We start from the raw sequence: 8,447 nt of genomic DNA, 5'->3' as shown, positions 1-8,447 counted from the left end.
ATTGATTCGTTGAGGAGGGTAAAATCTTGCTAAGAATTTGTGCACCACATCTTCCCAAGTTGTCAAGCTCTCCCTTGGGAAAGACTCCAGCCACTTGGCTGCCTTATCCTTGAGTGAGAATGGAAATAAGAGCAGTCTATAGGCGTCAGGATGAACACCATTAGACTTCACTGTGTCACATATTCTCAGGAAGGTGGTTAGATGTTGATTGGGGTCCTCTTGGACACTTCCTCCGAACGAACAGTTGTTCTGAACAAGGGTGATGAGCTGTGGTTTTAGTTCAAAATTTTTGGCATGGATGGTTGGCTTTTGAATGCTACTTCCACAGTTTCCTGGGTTTGGATTGATGTAAGATTCTAAAACTCTTCTATCCTCCCCAGCATGATTTGCTCGTCCTCTTCCGCCATGGTTGTGAGCCTCTTCTTCGTGATGGTTTTCCATGTTTTCTTCCATGTTTGGTTCAAAGTATTCCTCAAAGTGTTCCTCCTCTTCTTCAGCACCAACTACACGTTTTTCTCTTGCCTCCCTCCTTAGTCTAAGGAAGGTTCTCTCAGGTTCAGAATCAAAGGAAGTTGAAGCCCCGCTTCTTCTCCCTGTCATACAACCAACAAGTACAAGCAAAGAGAATAGGTGCAGAAAGTATTTCTGTCAGAATTACTGTTAGTGTGAGTGATACAATATATCAAACAGTTAGTGGGTTAGTGAGATGAATGGTAAATAACAAAGAAAAAGTAGGGGGAAGGGAAGAAATTAACTAAAACAGGAAGTAAATGACTCAAACAGAAAATTAAATCAAACAAAAATAAAATGCTCAATCTAGTTATCCTCCAATCTAATCATTGTTGATGCACAATCAATCCCCGGCAACGGCGCCAAAAACTTGATACACGGAAAACTTGTCTCATAACAAATTTCCTTCGGCAAGTGTACCGAATTTGTCGTCAAGTAAAAACTCACAATAGAGTGAGGTCGAATCCCACAAGGATTGATTGATCAAGCAACTTTAATTAAAGGAATGTTCTAGTTGAGCGAATCAGAATTTGAGTTGAGAATTGCAAAAAATAAAATGGCGGGAAAGTAAATGGTAGAAAAAGTAATTGCTAGAATTAAAGAACTAAAAGTAAATGACTGAAAGTAAATTGCAGAATTGTAAATGGGAATGGGGGAATTGCTCATAAAAGTAAATAACAGAAATTAAAGAGAATGGGTAAGATTAGAAATGGGGGTTCATTGGGCTCAGGAGATGTTGCATTCTCCGGATCAATTTCATTTTCATCTCTTCCTTAATCAATGCACTCATTAATCTCCTTGGCAATCTTAAGTGATTGAATTACAATTTCTTGTAATTCAATCTCTTAAATCTTGATCAATAGCCAATTCCTTGGTCAATTGCTCATGAGAAGAGATGAAGTATGGTCACTGATTATACCATATGCATTTCCCAAATCAAGTGTTGAGAGGATTATAGTCACATATCCATCCAAACCCAATTTGGTCCAGCATGAGAAAGCATTTCTAGCATGATCTCTTCATTCCTCTTTCAAGGTTCAGAAGAGATCCAAGTATGAATAGCTTCTTTTCCAAGATAACTACCCAATTGGATGAAGATCGAAAGCTTTCAAGTAAAATCAAGAGAAAAGATAGAAGAAGAATAATGAAAACTAGTATTGATCCATCAAATTACAACAGAGCTCCCTAACCCAATGAAAGGGGTTTAGTTGTTCATAGCTCTGGAAAATGAAAACCAAGATGGAGAATACATGATGAAAACTAGAAGCGCAGAGAAAGTAAATACAAAGAGTAGTTCTATGCCTAGAGGCTCCCTATAATTTCCAAAACTCCCTAATTAATTCAAAGCTACTCCTATATATACTACTCTTCTACTCTTCTAGTTAGTTCTTCAAGTCTTGGGTCTGGGCCTTTGGATCTTGAGTTTGAAGCAGTTATCTTCTTCATTGGGCTTGACTTTACTTGCAGAGAGAAAGTGTGAAATGGGTAGAGACTTTTGCTCAGGACGTTAGTGGTGTTAACGTTCAGTGAAAATATGGGTTCGAGAACGTTAGTGACATTCAACTTTTTCACTAACGTTCCTTATCCAAGTAAGAGCCACGTTAACCTCAACGTTAGTGGCACAAACGTTGCCACTAACATTGCCTCTTTGTCCTTCGCGCACGTTATTGATACTCAACTTTCCCAATAACATTGAGAAGCCTCTCCCTTCCCTACGTTAGAGTCCACGTTAACTTAGTTAACGTGGCTCTTTTAACGTAGGCTTGCCAACCTTCGAGAACGTTAGTGACACTTAATATTGTCACTAACGTTCCATTGTGCCCCTTAGCTCCCACGTTAGAGTCCACGTTAACTAAGTTAACGTGGCTTCTAACGTGGCCATGCTAGCCATCTCCAACGTTAGTGACAAAGTTGAGTGTCACTAACGTTGGCTCAACATTCCCTTATCCACGTTAGCTTCCACGTTAACTAAGTTAACGTGGGAGTTAACGTGGCTCATGGTGGCATGTGTGGGCTCCTTCCAACGTTAGTGACAATGTTGGGTGTCACTAACGTTGGCGTCACCTCCCTTCTTCACGTTAACTTCCACGTTAACTTGGTTAACGTGGGAGTTAACGTGGCCTAGTGTGACTTGGCCAACGTTAGTGATAATGTTGAATGTCACTAACGTTGGCTTCCCCCCTTTCTTCTTAACGTTAGAGGCCACGTTAACTAAGTTAATGTGGTGACTAACGTGGCCACTTATGAGCTTGGTCCAACGTTAGTGATAATGTTAAGTGTCACTAACGTTGGTTCCATTTCCTTTCTTCCACGTTAGAGTTCACGTTAACTTAATTAACGTGACTCTTAACGTGGGCAATGATGGCTTCGAGAGCGTTATTGGCAATCACTTTTCTTATTAACTTTGCAAGTTACTCCCATTCCACGTTAGTGTTAACGTTAGTGTAACTAACGTAACCACTAATGTGGTTCTTCTTTGCTTCCTTTGTCCTGAAATCAAGCAATAAAGTGCATCAAAGTTCTAGTCCAAGTCATGGAAAATGCAACATCCAATTTGTCCTTAAATTCATGCAAAATCCTCATGAAATCATGTAAAGTGCACAATGTATGCTTGAATCAAGATGTAAGTGAATATCTACCCAAAACTAGCTTATTTCCTAAGGAAATGCATGAAACTACCCTAAAAACAGTAAAGAAAAGGTCAGTGAAACTGGCCAAAATGCCCTGGCATCACATACCAACTACTTCAAAGATGAATGATTCCTTTAATGGCAAGGCTATAAGTGATTAAGCCATTGGTCATGGTCATTAATCTCCTCAGGTCCAAACCAAACATCCGAATGGACTAGATCAATCTAGGAGAGGGTGAAGTGCGTGCAATTCAATCTCTTTGCTGATCCTACTCAAAACACCACAAACAAGGTCGGATCTTCCAGATCAAAGACTGATTCTCTTATGGTTCTAGCCCTTAGAGCCATAGGAACCTCAATTACCCTTGACTAACGAGGTTTTATGTCACATACCCCAATTAGCCCAGATAACTTGTTGGAACCCGTGATGCATCCTTAAGTTGTAGCTCAATACTATCCAGGTCAGGACTCATAAGGAACTCATGTAGAATTGAGATTCATAAGGATGAAGAACGACAATGGATCATAGAATAGAATCAAACACAAATTGAAGTAGAAAAGTAATTATATTAATCCATAGGAATCAGCAGAGCTCCTAACCTTAACATAGGAGGTTTAGTTGCTCATACTGTACAAAAGTAAGTCCAAAGATTCCAAAAGCTCTCTTAACAAGAGTGATCTTACTTCTATATATACTAATCTAATAATTAAAAATTACAAAAATGAAGTAAACTAAGTAGAATGGTGCAAAAATTCACTTCTGGGCCCACTTGGTGAGTATTTGGACTGAGCTTGGCTTCTAACTTGAAGGAGTGGGTGTTGAGCGCCCACTAGGGAGTGTCCATGCTGCTTCCTTGCTCCCCTTGTGGCGTTGAATGCCAGGTTTGGATGTTGAACACTAGCCTTGGTCCTTTTGGACCGTTGAAAGCCCACTAGCGGTAGTTTGGGCATTCAACGCCCGTTTTGGGCAGTCCAATCTGAAGAAAAGTATAAACCATTATATATTGCTGGAAAGCCCTAAAGGTTAGCTTCCCAACACCGTTAAGAAAGCATTATTTGGACCTCTGTAACTCCAGAAAGGCTCGGAGGTCAAAATCTGACAGCATTTGCTACGCTTTCCTTGCCTCTGAATGAGACTTTGCCAAAACTTGCCAAATTCACCCAAATTTCACCTAAAATCATAAGAAAAACATAAAAGCTCAAAGCAGCATCTAAAAAGTAAATTTTTCTTTAAAGCCTACTAAAACATAATAAAACTTAACAAAACCTACTAAAAACACTAAGAAAATAACATCAAAAAGCGTATAAAATATCTGCTCATCAGGTACCGATACGACAGTTAGAGAGCAAATAGCAATTAAGCATATATATAAGGATCTAGGCAAACCAAAACAAAGCATACTCAAACAAATCACACAAATGCATATGATGCATGTCTGCCCTTTGGCTGATGAGTCTCATTTGTCAGTTATAAAGCCAAACCCGAGATGTCTGGTAGTTAACCCTGGACAGAACACCAAACACAGAGCAAATGGGACCAATCTGCAACCCTTGCATCTTACCTGTGTACCCAGAGCAGGAGACAACCTCACCCTTGCCTCTTATCCAGGCAGTATTACAGTTCTCGATCCGGAGCAAGTGGTGACAGAATTCAGCCCTTGCCTCTTACCCAGAGTCTCGAACTCTTACCCGGAGCAAGTGGATAACACCACTGCATCTTATCCAAAGTCTCGACTCTAACCCGGAGCAAGTGGATAACACCACTGCATCTTACCTGAAGTCTCAATTTATACCCAGAGCGAGTGGACAACGCCACTGCCTCTTACTAGGTCACAAATATCTCACAATCATTTAATTCATTCAAATATCAAACTTTAATATCAATCCTCATCATCCTTTACTCAAGTTCAATCATCATCAATCCGTCTCTCATTCAATTTGTAATTCATTATTACCATCATCATATTTATCAACCACTTCTTATTTAACATCATCCACACTTCATTAATTCAGTTAACATTTTACAAAACCTTTCCAAATATCTCCTCAATTTATTTAACCGATTCATCCTTATTCTAATACTTAAAGGCTCACTAACCGATCATAAACAAGTGCAAAAGTGGTTTGGAAAGCTAGAGGTTTGGTTAAACATTAAAAAATATCACTTTTGGCCAAAATAGGGGTTTCGCGTATGCATGCCATGTTTCGCGTACGTGGGAATGTAAATTTGCCCATCTCGTGTACGCAACTCTTGTCCGCGCACGCAAGCCCCTTGGATACGAAAGCCTTCCCGCGTCGCGTGGTACTGCCTGCATACGTGAGCTTGTAAATCTTCCCATTTCGTGTACACACCCGCATATGCGGGAGATCTGGACAGAGCTCAGGGTCCGTGTCGCGTGTATGTTCGTGTACACATGCCTCACAAAAGTAGTAAAAAGTTGTTAAGTTCTACATAAATTCCTTTTGCACACTAAACTTCCAACGCGCATAACTTTTTTGTAAAAAAAAATTATTTTTAGTCCACTCTTCAAATGGCATAAGATTTACCGACCCAGTTTTCATTTGAAACAAGTTTGACAAAATTTAAGGATCCGGAAGCCAAGTTATGGCCCACCGAAGTTTGGTCAAAAATTAAGTTTTACGAAAAAATGCCAAACTTCTATTCTTACCAAATTTTCATTTTAAGACCAATGTACTACACCTCAAAACAACTCTCATTGTGTACAAAACAAGTCTATATCCATTCACCTCTTTCACATTATACCATTTACTCAATATATTCATTTTCACTTTAAAGAATCCAAATTCAAAATGACATAACTCATTATTCATCAAGCTACCAACATCTTAATTCAATATCATTATCAATCATCAAATTCATTAGTCATCAACTCATTGTTGTCATCAAACATCACAATCATCATTGTTCAACACATGCTCATAATCAATTTTAACATTCTCATCAAAATCACTAAACTTTAATAAGTCCTCATAGTTCAACTTAACCTATCATCAACTAGTCTACGTTTTCACATTACATTACACATTACCTACGGGAAACAAAAATCATACCTTGCCCGATTTCTCCCTAATTCTCAGACACCTCAAAATTCCTCCGTTCCACAAGCTTCAAAGCTCCAATTTCCAATTCCGCAAGCCCAAACACCTAAATTTCGTTCCAAACCGTCAACTTGAACTCCAAATCATCAAGAATACAATCTACTTCACACAACATCATTATAATCATTATAGGGCTCACTAATTCAATGATTCACTAGGGTTTAACAAGTTCTTACCTTATCCACGAGTCAAACGGGCAAAACCCAGCGATTACCCGCCTCTAGAGTTCACCTAAACCATCAAAGTCATTCAATTTCTCAATGTCAAAACCTAAGATTTTTGAAACAGAAAAGGGGAGATCTAGGTGAGAAAAGGTGATTCTCTTACTAAATTGCTCAGTAAATTTTGTAGAGAACTTCGAGACGAACGCGTGGCCGCTAGCAGCTCGTCAATCGGAGCTCTAGATTGAAAGTTACGTGGAATTGAATTTTTGGAGCAAGGTTTTTGTTCTTGTTTGCTCTCCTTGCCCTCCTCTTCAGCGTGAATTTGGTGAATGAAAGGGAAGAGGTGGCTGAGCTTTGGTTTATGTATGTGGGCTTTGGGTCCGGTTTGGATCCGATTCAATCGGTTTGACCCGACGGTTCAATCTTGAGCCAAATTCTTTAAAATTAGTGTTTAAATTCGAGTTAATACTCAAAATGACCCCTGAAATTTGACCTCCGACGCAATTTAGCCCTTAAACTTTCAATTGACTCAAATTGTACCCTGAAATTTTGACCTGTGCCTCAATTTGGCCCTTTCGACATTTTCCGTTACCGGAAAGCTGACATGGCAATTTTAAATGACACGTGGCACTATACGGTTAGATGATGTGGCCAAAATTTTCAAGGCATCAATTTAACCCCTCACAATTTGAACATAAAACCTACCGTAGCCCCAATTCTCTCAAATCGTAGTAGTTTCTCCAATCTTGAAGTATGATGTTGGGTCCAAAGTGGCATCCGATGATAATTCTGATTGATGAATTAGTACAAACTCCCCTTCAAGCTACACGCATGCGTACACACACCAAAAAGGAAAAGGTTAAACAAGGTACTTCCGTTTCTCGTTGCTCTAATAAGACAATAAAGTGTGTGTTTGGATTACCGTTTGTAAACGGAAGTTTTTATAAAATTGATTTTGTAAAATTGATTTTGATCAAAAGGTGAATGGAAAAGCTAGAATTTGTAACTTTTGGTAAACGTGGGTTGAAGATAGAAATCACTTCTGCGTTTAGAGGATAAAAATATTGCCAAACATAAAAATGAAGTATTCAAAGAACTCAAACGCACTTCTCTCTTCTCCAACGCAAATCCAAACACACCCGAAATAAGATTGTCAAAAATATACAATTATAATGGTAATTTCACATACCTTTGCGGCTTTTCCTGCTGTGCAACTTACACAGACAAGTCCACTTTACCTCTGTTGGCTTTTTCAGAATACTTTTATTGACATTATTTGCATTACTCTCTTGTTGGCTCAGTTTCTTAACCTCCAATGGAACTTTGTTATCACTGGATTGGAAGGTTGTCCCTTTAGCTAGAATAGGCCTTACCAAACCCAAACCATCCAATTCACTCAATGGCTTCCTTTTCTTAGAACTTCAAATGGAACTTCCTCCATCTCAACGTATTTTTCCTTCTTATAATACGATATCAATATCAAGAAAAGTAGCATCAGGATTAGCTTTTCTTCCCATTATCTAAAACAGCAAGTACCACAATGAATATAATTCATCAATAAGCATATACGGAGAACAAAATCAATGAATATAATTCTCTATACAAATCTTTTTCTTCACCCATGCCACCATGCGAACGAGCTCTGCTAGAACTACCTAAGCCTTGTCTACTACTCCCCAACTCTTGGAGAGACTACTACGATTTGGGGGAATTGGGGTTGCGTTAGGTTTTATATTCAAATTGTGAGGGGTTAAATTGATGCCTTGAAAATTTTGGCCACATCATCTAACCGTACAGTGCCACGTGTCATTTAAAATTGTCATGTCTGCTTTCCGGTAACGGAAAACGTCGAAAGGGCCAAATTGAGGCATGTGTCAAAATTTCAGGGTACAATTTGAGTCAATTGAAAGTTTAAGGGCTAAATTACATCGGAAGTCAAATTTCAGGGACCATTTTGAGTATTAACCCATTTAAATTCGTATTTTAATTATTTTTACCTCATTAAACTATAAAATTTAATTTT

The sequence above is a fragment of the Arachis ipaensis genome, chromosome B5 (assembly GCF_059453495.1).
Source record: "Arachis ipaensis isolate K30076 ecotype BB chromosome B5, ASM5945349v1, whole genome shotgun sequence".
NCBI classification, from domain to species: domain Eukaryota; kingdom Viridiplantae; phylum Streptophyta; class Magnoliopsida; order Fabales; family Fabaceae; genus Arachis; species Arachis ipaensis.
The sequence above is the reverse complement of the archived record's forward strand: the minus strand, read 5'-3'. Positions refer to the sequence as shown.